This window comes from Pantherophis guttatus, chromosome 2, assembly GCF_059756535.1.
Source record: "Pantherophis guttatus breed Tessera chromosome 2, ASM5975653v1, whole genome shotgun sequence".
Lineage (NCBI taxonomy): Eukaryota > Metazoa > Chordata > Lepidosauria > Squamata > Colubridae > Pantherophis > Pantherophis guttatus.
This window is the reverse complement of record NC_142064.1, coordinates 198276452-198289593: the sequence shown is the minus strand read 5'-3', so window position 1 is coordinate 198289593 and position 13142 is coordinate 198276452.

Genomic DNA, 13142 nt, shown 5'->3' with positions numbered 1-13142 from the left:
GAATAAACATTTGAGTAACCTACAATATTTCTAAGATGGGGCATATGGTTTACTGTTACAAACTTTAACTCATCTTCTCTGCTATTTCATTTATTTGGAGGAAGCTGTTCAGAGTTATCCATAAATGTTTTCCTTCATTTTGACAAGAGTTTATGAAATTAGGAGGGGAAAATCCTAGTTTGGCTTCAAGCTCCCTTCCTTTTACTGTATTTCCTTTCCTTCAGCATGCAGGAAAATGACTCATGATGTCTAGGATCAGAATATCATTTCCTAGTTAGCAGAAAGCCCATTTAAAAACCTACTGCAACTACCCTGCTATTACACAGTTATTCCCATAATAAACCTGTGAAACAGGAAGGCTACATAAATTGTTTAAATAACAAATAAATAAATACCTGAATCTTTAAACATTGTGACTACATGCCCCAGGTCTGCCCTAATAAGGGTTCCCAGGCACAGAGAGAAGCATATATATGATTGTTCTAGGAAATGTAAATGTAATACTCTGTTGTGTCTGTAGAAACATTACTTTAAAATGTGGAACCACTCTAGGACTTAAGAGACAGTGGCTACAGTTTATATGAAAAACATTGAATTTGGGGTTCAAGTGCCAAGAAAGGGGAATGATACAAATCCTATACCTTTTCTGGGAATTAATTATATAAATAGGAATTAGAACAGCTGAAGGCAATCTGTAAAATGATAGTAGCTCTTTTTTACTTCTGATGTAAGGGCAATTTACCTGAATTTCCCTTCTGCCTTTCAGTTCTAACAGCACTAGCTATTGGAGGCACAAGATTAATAATCATGATGATTTAAAGGCCACCAGCTGTCATTTCTTTCTTTGGTCCAGTGCTGGTGTCTATTACTTATAAAAGACCTTTGTTTCCTCTGTATTTTTTCTGCCTATTGAAATGGGAGAAAGAGATCCGAGGTTGTGTTGTATTACTCCAGATATTTTTTTCCCTCATACTACAGGGAGGGAGGGAGGGAGGGAAGGAAGGAAGGAAGGAGAAAGAAAGAGAGAGAGAGAGAGAGAAAGAAAGAGAGAAATAAATAAATAAAGATAGATAGATAGATAGATAGATAGATAGATAGATAGATAGATAGATAGATAGATAGATTATTCAGCACCTTAAGATTAGGCTGTTTTCCTTCTGTTTTATGAGGTCCACACTAAAGCCAGTGTGGAGAACTATATGAATGTTAGCTCCATTTTTTATTTGGATACTTTATTTATTATTAAATATTTTTTCTTCTGTTGGTCAACCAGACTTAGAAACATACTGCTATGCTGTCACTAGAATCAGATTTTGAGGATTTTTAAACATCCAGACCAATGTCTTCAGCCCAGAAGGAATCCCTGCCATCTTAACCCAATAATCTGTTTAGAGATACTCAAAGAACATTTTAATGTTAAATCTGGTCATTCTATCCAAGATAATAATAGGAACCATACTTGGTGCAATACTGGTGCAGTATTTTTTGTTATTCAATTTGCAGTTTTCCCCTCAATATTCCATTTTAATTGAGGGATAATCAACACTGAAAGTCTACTATTTTGGTCTTAGATAATAATCACTTCAATGTATCCTATATATTATTGTATTATCTATCCAGCAGAGGAAATTGGCCATATCAGATTGTGGATGTTAGGTTTTGAGGAGATTTCCTGAGCATCAGAGCTGTTCCCATCTTCCTGTCAAGTTACCAGAGTTTAAATATTTTCTCGTTGCTGCTCTTTTTGTCATGCACAGATCCCTTCTTTTAATAAAGCATATGCTCTAAAACAAAATGGTTTCCTGATTTTGGGCCACCATAAATTAATGTGGCCCCCTCCTCCTCTAGAATTTTCAAGGAGGAACGTTTCCTTTTAAAGCTTGTTTAGTGCAGCTGCCCAATGTTAACTCCATAGCCTTCAGACATTTTCATTCTGCCTTAACCTTATGCAAAAAGAGCAAATGTTTAAAATGGAAACTTAGACGAATTAAATCCAGTTCTTTGCACATCCCTCAGTTGAAACCAAAAACAAGGACTACAATCATGTTTCAAGCCTTTCTGTAAATCTTAAGGGAAGAATCTGTTTTCCTGAGAGTCATGAAAGAAAAAGCATTTCAGCATTTCATCCACACTTCCTCTGGTTGATTTATTGTTGCTTTAAAAGCCTTTTGGTTATCACTGACCAATTTCTCATCAGAATAGATGGAGTCATTTGGCGTAGACTTAGAATATTAAACATTTGTCATGCATTTCTGTGCTTTGCTGGAAAGAATTTAAATCATATTTCGACTTCACCACATTTGTCCCCCTTTAACCTCCGTGCTCTTTGGCTTTAGCCAAGAGTCCAAAAGATTTCTTTATCTTAAAGTAAACTTTATTTTTCTTTCCGTCTTGGAGGAAAACAACAACTCTAATGTTCTTGGCAGACAGAAATAGTATCTTCTCTGCCTTCTTGCCTCTCCTCATCTCTCCCCATTCCAGAAATGTTATTTAGAGCAAAATATTAATGGTCCTCTAGTGAACCATGTGAAAATATTCTTTGATATTGGTAGGAAAAACATATAAACATACATTCAATGACTCGCCATCCATCAAGCCAGCTGGCCATGGGTAAGTCACATGTATAGTACAGGAGTCAGCATTGCTGTATTATATAGTATAAGCATATTGCTTCCTTTCTCCAAAGTGGAAGAGGTCAAGAGCCTTTTGATATGCAACAGAAACATAAAGAAGTATTTACACAACTAGCTGTACAACATGCCACCATATTCTCAAAGGGGAATCTCCATTTAATCTATGTTTCCTTTGGCCACATCCTGAAGTCTCGGCTTGCTTGCAATGTTTCTCATTTCTGTAACTGCTTTTCCTGTTCTAGTTTACAGCATAAGAGATATTACATTCTTAAATTCATTAGTTGATGTAAAAAAGCTTCTGTAAACATTTAAGAATGCTTAAGAGAATATACAGTTCTTATAGTGGAACTGGATAATATGTCAATTATAGCAATGGAGTAGCATGAGCTACCAATACTAATTATCTCAACAGGCAGCTATTATGGAAACCAAGACCTATGGGAATGATAGGGTTAAGAGCTAGATGAAAGCTGAAAAGGGACCATACATTTATACTTTTGCTTTAAAAAAAATCTCTTTTTTTCTAGTTTAACTTTCTGATTTTTTTCCCCAAGTTCAAATTATGACTAGGGAGCTCAAAAGCTCAAAGGGGCTCAATGAGGCTTCTTTCTGTATTTCTGAGGAGGCCTAAGGAAGAATCTAGCAGAGACATCACCCTGCCAAAAATAGTGCGTATAGTCAAGGCTATGGTTTTCCCAGTTGCAATGTATGGTTGTGAAAGTTGGACCATAAGGAAGGCTGAACGCCAAAGAATTGAGGCCTTTGAACTCTGGTGCTGGAGAAGACTCCTGTGAGTCCCTTGGACTGCAAGGCGAACAAACCGTTCAGTCCTAGAAGAGATTAACCCTGACTGCTCTTTAGAAGGCCAGATCCTGAAGATGAAACTGAAATACTTTGGCTACCTAATGAGAAGAAAGGACTCACTGGAGAAGAGCCTAATGCTGGGAACAATTGAGGGCAAAAGAAGAATGGGATGGCAGAGAATGAGGTGGCTGAATGGAGTCACTGAATCAGTCAGCATGAGCTTAAATGGTCTCCAGGGAACAGTAGTGAGATTCTAAACCTGTCATTGCCGGTTCTTTCATGGTGAGCTCACGCTCGCGCTCACGCATGCGACACTTCTGCGCATGCGCAGAGAAATCCGGGCGGGTGGGCAGAGCCTGTCACCGCCGCCACTATCGGTTCACCCAATCTGGGGTGAACCGGTAGCAACCCACCACTGCCAGGGGATGGTAGAGGACAGGAAGGCCTGGAGGAAAGTTGTCCATCGCACACGACTGCGCAACTAACAACAACAAGGAAGAATCTAAAAACAAAGTAATTCAATGGTGGTGGGTGCCCAGGGACTCTCTTAACTTAGCAGGTTTTTTCAGGGGATACCATGGCCAAAATCTGCTTGAAAAATGCAAGTGCCTGATGCACTGTAATATTTGGAAAGGATTTTCCAACTATGATAGGCAAAGTGGTGCTTTGGAGTCCGCTCATAGCAATAAAAATCAAAGCCCTTTATACCTCCAGGAGCAGGGCATCTCTCCAAGTCTTCATTCCTCTCTTGAAGAGGCCTTATAAAGGGAGGCCTTGATGAGCCACTTGCTTCTCTTTCTCTGGGACACTTCTAATCCAGCTCGTCAGCACTGATAGGCTAGTGTGAAGTTATGAAGACCATGCATGAAAGGGGAGAGAGATCCTACTGGAGCATTTATCTTGGAGATAAAGATCCCTGTGCTGTTGAATAAAGGCTCCTGACTCAGTGGATCTGAGTAAGAGACTGGTGACTGAGGTGCTATCAATCACAATGCCTTTGCCCTTAAACACTCAGGTCTGACCAGATCCTACTCATCCGTAACAAAGTTAGATTTCCACCAAAAGCAAAATAGAGATACTGCGAGTAAACTAACTGAGGCTCCTCTGCAAGCCACCAGCTTGCATATATGAAAGAAGTAATGGCCTCTGTTGTTGTTGTTGTTAGTTGCAAAGTCATGTCTGACCCATTGCGATCCCATGGACAACGTTCCTCCAGACCTTCCTGTCCTCTACCATCCACTGGAGTCCATTTAAGCTCACGCCTACTGCTTCAGTGACTCCATCCAGCCACCTCATTCTCTACTGTCACATTCTTCTTTTGCCCTCAATTGTTCTCAGCATTAAGTTGGCCTCTGTAGTGTTGCTAAATGTATGGATTCAAAGATTCTACAGAACTTTCCTTTTTTAAGACCAGATCTTGTGCCTTTAATGATGATAGATGATAGTACTTAGCATAGTATAGCTCATTTCTTCTGGGGCAGCCAAAGACATCTCCCCCCACATCCCCCTCCCTTTCACTCTTCTACTATAAGGATGTTTTATTTTGCCCCATGTTTATTCTATGCTGATGATACTCAGAATGCTGATGATATTCAGCTGTATATCTCCACCCCGAACGACCCCAATGATGCTCTTGACGTGATGTCCCGGTGCCTGGAGGCCATGAGGATCTGGATGGGGAGAAACAGGTTCAAACTCAACCCCTCCAAGACTGAGTGGCTGTGGCTCCCGGCGGCCCGCTATAGTCAGCTGGCACCATCGCTGACTATTGGGGGTGAAATCTTGGCCCCCCATAGAGAGGGCTCGCAACTTCTCCTGGATGCACGGCTGTCTTTGGAAGATCATATGATGGCCGTGGCCAGGGGAGCTTTTTATTGGGTTCGCCTGGTACACCAGTTGCGTCCCTTTCTGGACCGGGATGCTCTGCGCACAGTCACACATGCCCTTGTCACATCCCGTCTGGACTACTGCAACGCTCTCTACATTGGGTTCCCCTTGAAGAGCACTCGGAGGCTCCAGCTGGTCCAGAATGTGGCCGCGCGGGTGGTTATGGGTGCGACTTGGCGTACCCATGTAATACCCCTCCTGCACAAGCTGCACTGGCTCCCGTTGGTCTTCCAAGTGCGATTCAAGGTGTTGGTCACCACCTTTAAAGCGCTCCATGGCTTAGGACCGGGGTATATATGAGATCGCCTTCTGCCAGCAACAACCTCCCACTGGCCAATACGCTCCCACAGAGAGGGGCTCCTCAGGGTGCTGTCAGCCAAACAATGCCGACTGGCGACACCCAGGGGGAGAGCCTTCTCTGTGGGGGCACCTGCCCTCTGGAATGAGCTGCCCCTAGAGCTTCGTCTTAGCCCCGACCTGCGCACTTTTCGCCGCGCCTTTAAGACCCTTCTGTTTCAGCAAGCCGGACTGGCCTAATATGAATTTTAAATGGGTGTATGTGTGTTTTAAATTGAGGGCCAAATTTTATATATCTGATTTTAATTGGTTTTAAATTTTATAAATTCATGTATTTTAATATGGCTGTACACCGCCCTGAGTCCCTCGGGAGAAGGGCGGCATAGAAATTTAATAAAACCTAAAACCTAAACCTATGCATTAGGTTTGTGCAAGAGTCATGCCACCTGCTGGACAATACCCAAAGCATCTCTTGAATTTATTTATTTTATTTTATTTTATATTGGATTTCTATACCGCCCTTCTCCCTGAGGACTCAGGGCGGTGTACAGCCAGATTAAAAAACATGCAGAACAAATATTAAAAACAATTAAAAGATATATAAATTTGGCCCAATTAAAACTCATTTACCAAATTAAAAACGTTTAAAACATTTAAAAACAGTTAAAAATTTCATCTTAAGCCAGCCCGGCTTGTTTAAATAAATGGGTTTTAAGGGCGCGACGGAAGGCACTGAGGTCTTGGATTCTCCTTATCTCTGGGGGGAGCTGATTCCAGAGGGTGGGAGCCCCCACAGAGAAGGCTCTCCCCCGGGGGTCACCAGCCTACATTGTCTGGCTGATGGCACCCTGAGGAGGCCCTCTCTGTGGGAGCGCACGGGTCGATGGGAGGTCGTTGGTAGCAGCAGGCGGTCTCGAAGATAGCTAGGCCCTATGCCATGGAGCGCTTTAAAGGTGATAACCAACACCTTGAAGCGCACCCGGAAGACAACTGGGAGCCAGTGCAGCTCGCGCAGGAGCGGTGTTACATGGGAGCGCCATGCTGCTCCCGTCACTACCCGCGCTGCTGCGTTCTGGACCAGCTGGAGCCTCCGGGTGCTCCTCAAGGGGAGCCCCATGTAGAGAGCGTTGCAATAGTCAAGGCGAGAGGTGACGAGGGCGTGAGTGACTGTGCACAGGGAATCCCGATCAAGAAAGGGCCGCAACTGGCGAATCAGGCGAACCTGACAAAAGGTCCCCCTGGTTACAGCCGTCAGATGTTCCTCCAAGGACAGCTGCATATCCAGGAGGACTCCCAGATTGCGAGCCCTCTCTGTGGGGGCCAATGACTCGCCCCCAATAGTCAGTGATGGAGTCAACTGACTATATCGGGATGCCGGGAGCCACAGCCACTCAGTCTTGGAAGGGTTGAGCTTGAGCCTGTTCCTCCCCATCCAGATCCGTACAGCCTCCAGGCACTGGGACATCACTTCAAGGGCATCGTTGGGGTGGCCTGGGGTGGAGATGTACAGCTGGGTGTCATCAGCGTACTGGTGGTATCTCACCCCAAAGCCACGGATGATCTCACCCAGCGGCTTCACATAAATGTTGAACAGGAGAGGCGAGAGGACCGATCCCTGCGGCACTCCACAAATGAGAGGCCTCGAGGTCGACCTCTGCCCCCCTGCCAACACAAACTGCGACCGGTCGGAGAGAAAGGAGGAGAACCACCGCAACACGGTGCCTCCCACCCCCAACTCTTCCAGCCGGTGCAGCATGATACCATGGTCGATGGTATCAAAAGCCGCTGAGAGGTCTAACAGGACCAGAACAGAGGAACAACCCCTGTCCCGAGCCCTCCAGAGATCATCAACCAACGCGACCAATGCCGTTTCTGTGCTGTGCCCAGACCTGAAACCCGACTGGAACGGATCTAGATAAGATGTTTCCTCCAGGAATTGCAGAAACTGTCGTGCGACCACACTCTCAACAACCTTCGCCATAAAGCGAAGGTTGGAGACAGGACGATAGTTGGCCAATATTGCCGGATCCAGGGACGGCTTCTTGAGGAGAGGCCTCACCACCGCCTCTTTCAAGGCGGTGGGGAAGTAACCCTCACTCAACGAAGTGTTGATAACACCCTGGAGCCAGCCTCGTGTAACCTCCCGGGAAGCCAGTACCAACCAGGAGGGACACGGGTCCAGTAAACATGTGGCCGCACTAAGTCTCCCCAAAATCCTGTCCACATCATCAGGAGTCACAGCATCAAACTCCTCCCAGATAACATTCTCAAGACTATTCCTCGTCACCCTGCCCTGATCTACCCAGTCAGAGTCCAAATCCCCCCGGATCTGGGCGATTTTGTCATACAGGTATTGTCCGAAATCCTCCGCCCTGCCTTCTAAGGGATCCTCCCGCACTCCCAGATGGAGCAGGGCGTGGGTCACCCTAAACAGGGCGGCCGGACGATTCCCTGATGACGCAATAGAGGCGGAAAAGTAGTTAGACTTTGCCGTCTCTATCGCCACTAGGTAGGCCTTAATATGCGACCTTACCAGTGTTCGATCAGATTCAGCGAGACTGGCCCTCCAACCGCTCTCCAGGCGTCTTTTCCGGCGCTTCATTTCCCTCAGCTCCTCAGTAAACCAAGGAGCCGCACGGGATCGGCATCGGGTCAGAGGCCGCAAAGGCACAACTCGGTCCAAGGCCCCACCAGCCGCCCGATCCCAGGCAGCTACCAGGTCCTCGGCCGAGTCATGTGCTAGATCCTCAGGAAATGGCCCAAGCTCCGTCTGGAACCTATCAGGATCCATCAGGCGCTTGGGGCGGATCCATCTAATTGGATCCGCCTCCCTGCGGCGAGGGGTCGCGGTTCGAAGATCTAGGCGAAGGAGTGAGTGGTCAGACCATGACAAGGGTTCCATGTCTATATCCCCTATAACAAGACCACTCAACCACTGGCCAGAGACAAAAATCAGATCCAGAGTGTGACCTCCCCTGTGAGTAGGGCCATGAACTAACTGGGTCAGGTCCATGGCCGTCATGGAAGCCATGAACTCCCGAGCCACCTCAGACGCTTCACCGACGGATGGCAAGTTGAAATCACCCATGACTAAAAGCCTGGGTGTATCTACTGCCACCGTGGCTATCACGTCGAGTAGCTCAGGTAGGGCTGTTGCCACGCGGCAGGGAGCCAGGTACGTAAGCAACAAGCCCATCTGAACCCCACGGCCCCACCTCACAAGGAGGGACTCACATCCGGCTATCTGAGGCACAGCGGTCTCCCTCGGACCCAGATCCTCGTTAATAATAACCGCCACCCCCCCGCCCCTCCCCTGAGCCCTCGGCTGATGGAATGCTCTGAAGCCTGGTGGGCACATTTCAACCAGAGGGACGCCACCCTCCGGGCCCAACCAGGTCTCCGTAATACCCGCCAGGTCCGCTCCTCCCTCTTGTATAAGATCGTGGATGAGGGGGGCCTTATTGACCACGGACCTGGCATTGCACAGCATCAGCCGAAGGCCCAGCTCCTGAGTATCTAAGCCACCTAGTGTCCGAGCAGAGCCTTGGGGACCGGGGCAAGCAATTGCTCTCAGACAGCAAGTGCGAGCCCCCAGCACCTGATGTGGTCCCCTGCTCCCGCCATATCTGCCCCTCCCATTCACCGTGCCGATGGTATAGCCCTAAGTCCAATGAACAAGAGGCTACCGTGTGGAACATTCATTTGGCTGAATGGATCGTCGGTATGCTCCTATACATAAGAAATGCCATTTATCTTCATCTCATTTGCGTTTGAAAATGGAAAACTATGAACTCTAGGAGCAAAAGTCTCGCTCTGGCCTTTACTTGTTCTGCTGATTTTAGATTTTCCTGGAAATTTTTTTAAAAAGGGATTTAAAAAAGTGACTCCATCCATTCACTGAAAATTTAAGCTGGGTCCAACATGCCCTGCATTATGATAAGGGAATTACTTCAATGGAATCAGACTTAGCATTATCTATCATTAGGTCTTCACTACTAGTCCCCAGGTTTTATTGGATTGGACTACAGCCTTCTCATCATCCTTGGGTAGCATGGGCAATGTTGAAATTTATAATCTGCAAATCAAGAGGACAAGTTTAAGGATTTCTGGCAATAACCTTCCAGGATTACAAATATAGTCTAGAGATAGATGCCAAGGATTCCAGCTGAGAAGTTTTATATTCAGATTATACATTCTGTTCCTGAGACACAATCTTATCACATTGTTCCCCAGCATGCAAGCCTGAATAAGAAAATTGTGATAATAAGAAAAATATGCCAAGCTTTAGTGCCAAGTTTTATTGTGAGTATTCAATAACTATAATAAATAATCTGCCAGTAGATTTCATTGCTGTATATAGCAAGCTTCAGATTTCTTATGATTTTGAAATTAAAATGTGTAAACAGGAAAATTTCCCAACGGAGTCACCTCTCTCTCTTTCTCTCTCTCTCCCCTTCCCCCTCCCTCCCTCCCTCCCTCCCTCTCATATTAATCAAGACATTTACTTAATTTAGGTAAGTGCTAATGAAAAGCTAAAAACAAAATCGGGATGTTTTATTTTCTGTAAAATGCTGTTCTGCTATTTTCTCTTAACAGAAGTAACTCTACCAGATCTATGGCTTAGGAAGACATTTATTATAAAACGCCAGGGTATTTAGAAATGTTATAACTCATTAATTTTAAAACAGGTGCTTCTTGTATTCTTCTTAAGAGTTATTTTAAAATGATATGCTTACACTGATCTTTTAGCATTAGTCTTTATCTAATAATGTGCATTAATAAACAGGAAAAAAATCTATAAACAACTTTTTCTTATTTATTATTTGCAAAATACAGCCATTAAACTGAGTATATAAAAAGAGTCTATTCTTCTCAATAGGAAATTTATTTGTCTATGATATACAATTTTAAGTCTTAGGCAAGATCACAGCAGACTTTTAAGATAGTGGTGGCAATTTTATGGAGCTTCTACAGTTTAGAAAACAACCCATATTTTATCTCTTGTTAATCTTTTACTCAAGTTGAATAAACTAAGGAAAAGCCTGAAACACCATTTGCTAACCCTGCAAATGTGCAAGAACATTTGAAGAACGGTTTATCTGACAGTGGCTCATGAGATGTTCCTTCAGGTTCCTCTCCATGTTGACATCTACAGCTTAGTAGAGAGACTGTTTACAGTACATTTATTTTTATGCTGTGCCAGATACTGGCATCTCAGTTTAAAACCAAACACAAAAAGTATTCTGTCTCCAAGACTGATCAATTGTGCAGAAGCTCTCTAATATGTTTAACAGATTAACAGAGTTGGATGGGACCTTGTAGGTCATCTAGTCCCCTGCCCAAGCAGGAGACCCTACACCATTTCTGACAGATGGCTGTCCAGTCTCTTCTTGAAAGTTTCCAGTGATGAAGCTCCCGCAACTTCTGAAGGCAAGCTGTTCTATTGGTTGATTGCTCTCACTGTCAGAAAATTTCTCCTTATTTCGAGGCTGAATCTCTCCTTGTTCAGTTTCCATTCATTATTCCTTGTCAGGCCTTCCGGTGCTTTGGAAAATAGCATGACCGCCTCCTCTGTGGCAGCCCCTCAAACATTGGAACACTGCTATCATGTCTCCCCTGGTCCTTCTCTTCACTCGACTAGCCATGCCCAGTTCCTGCAACCGTTCATTGTATGTTTTAGCCTCCTAATCATCTTGGTTGTTCTGCTCTGCACTCTTTCTAGAGTCTCAATTATAGTGCGGTATCCAAAACTGGATGCAGTATTCTAGATGTGATCTTACTAAGGCTTTATAGAGTGGTATTAGTACCTTACTTGATCTTGATTGCATCCCTCTGTTAATGCAAATTAGGATTGCATTGGCTTTTTTGGCTGCAGCTGCAAACTGCAGGCTCATATTTAATTAGTTGTCCATTAAGACTCCAAGATCTCTCTCACAGTTACTGCTATTAAGCCTCATTTCACCCAGTCTATATGTGTACTTTTGGTTTTGCTTGCCTAAATGTAAGACTTTACTTTTCTCTACACTGAATTTCATTTTGTTAGATAAAGCTCAGTCAGTGTTCAAGACTATCAAGATCCATCTTGCCAATGAGTGAGGCAAGGAACAAGCAATCAGAGAGTAAACATTCCAGCATGAGTTTCACTGAAAAACAGTGGGCTTCCCAAAGGCAAAAATATAGGTGAAGTGTATGAGCATTACAAAATAGTGTAAGACCACATTAACAGAATCTTGCAAAATCGGCTCATCTGGTTGTGTTTTCTATCCAATTTACCTGGTCAGACAGACAGTATGAGAAGTGCCTCCCGATTTAGGAATGGGGTCACTGCCATGATTTATGAAAAAACCTTGTTCACCATAAGTCCACACATGTTCCTTGAGGAGGAACTACAAGTCTAGGAGCACTCCCAGATACCTATTTTATTTTTAAATAAAAGGAAAAAATGCTTTTGGAGATATAATATACTGCTCAAAAAAATAAAGGGAACACAAGCAGAAGACATCAGAGATCTGAATGAATGAAATAGCCTTATTAAGTACTTTGTTCTTTACATACAGTAGTTTATACACTGCTCAAACAACTAAAGGGAACACAAAACTACTGTACGTAAAGAACAAAGTATTTAATAAGGCTATTTCATTCATTCAGATCTTGGATGTCTTCTGCTTGTGTTCCCTTTATTTTTTTGGAGCAGTGTATTTTTGTTTATATTAAGCTGATACGACATATGTGGATAAAGACCATTTGTCAACATTATTAAGACTCCATTAAGGCTCAGATGCTTATAATAGTAGTTTATACACAACCATGGCACATCTTTGTAGCTAAATAGAATTGGATCTTGCTCAGGGTTAAATAGGAGAATCCTAGAACTGCTGGTTAAAGAAGTTAAAAAAAAAATGAAAGAAAAGAAACCACACCCCCAAAAGAAAAAAAAAGATAATTTGTTTTTTTATTATGGCCCACAAAATTACAATGTCATGTCTATAGAAGTCTTTAAGAGTTGAACTTCATTCAAGGGAGTCTTTAATAGCTTCCTGTTTTGATTATTGCTATGCATAATTTATGGGCCTGCCTTGGAAAATTATCCTGAAGATTTATCCTATACTGACAGAAAATATCTTACTCAGTACCCCTAATAGACTACAAAATTCCAAGATTCCAGAAAGTGAGGTTTCTTCCATTATCTGTCAACCTCATCATCTAAGGTTATCATATAAATCAGGGCAGGCTAATCCATGGCCCAAAGGCCACATCAGCACCCCATTTGTTTTCACTTTGCTCCTAAAGATTTCTCATTTTATTCTGCTACTGATTTTATCCTGTTTTGTTTTTATTCTGTGTGATCTCCATCTTAGTATCTGCTATTTTTTAATCATATTTACTGGTCTGTACATTGCAAATTATGTCTTAATACAATTTTATACTTGCCTTGTAGCCATGAAAATTAAAGCAAAGTCATGGAATCAAAAGAAGAAGTCGTCTCAATGAGGACAAACACAAACACACATCATTACTTCC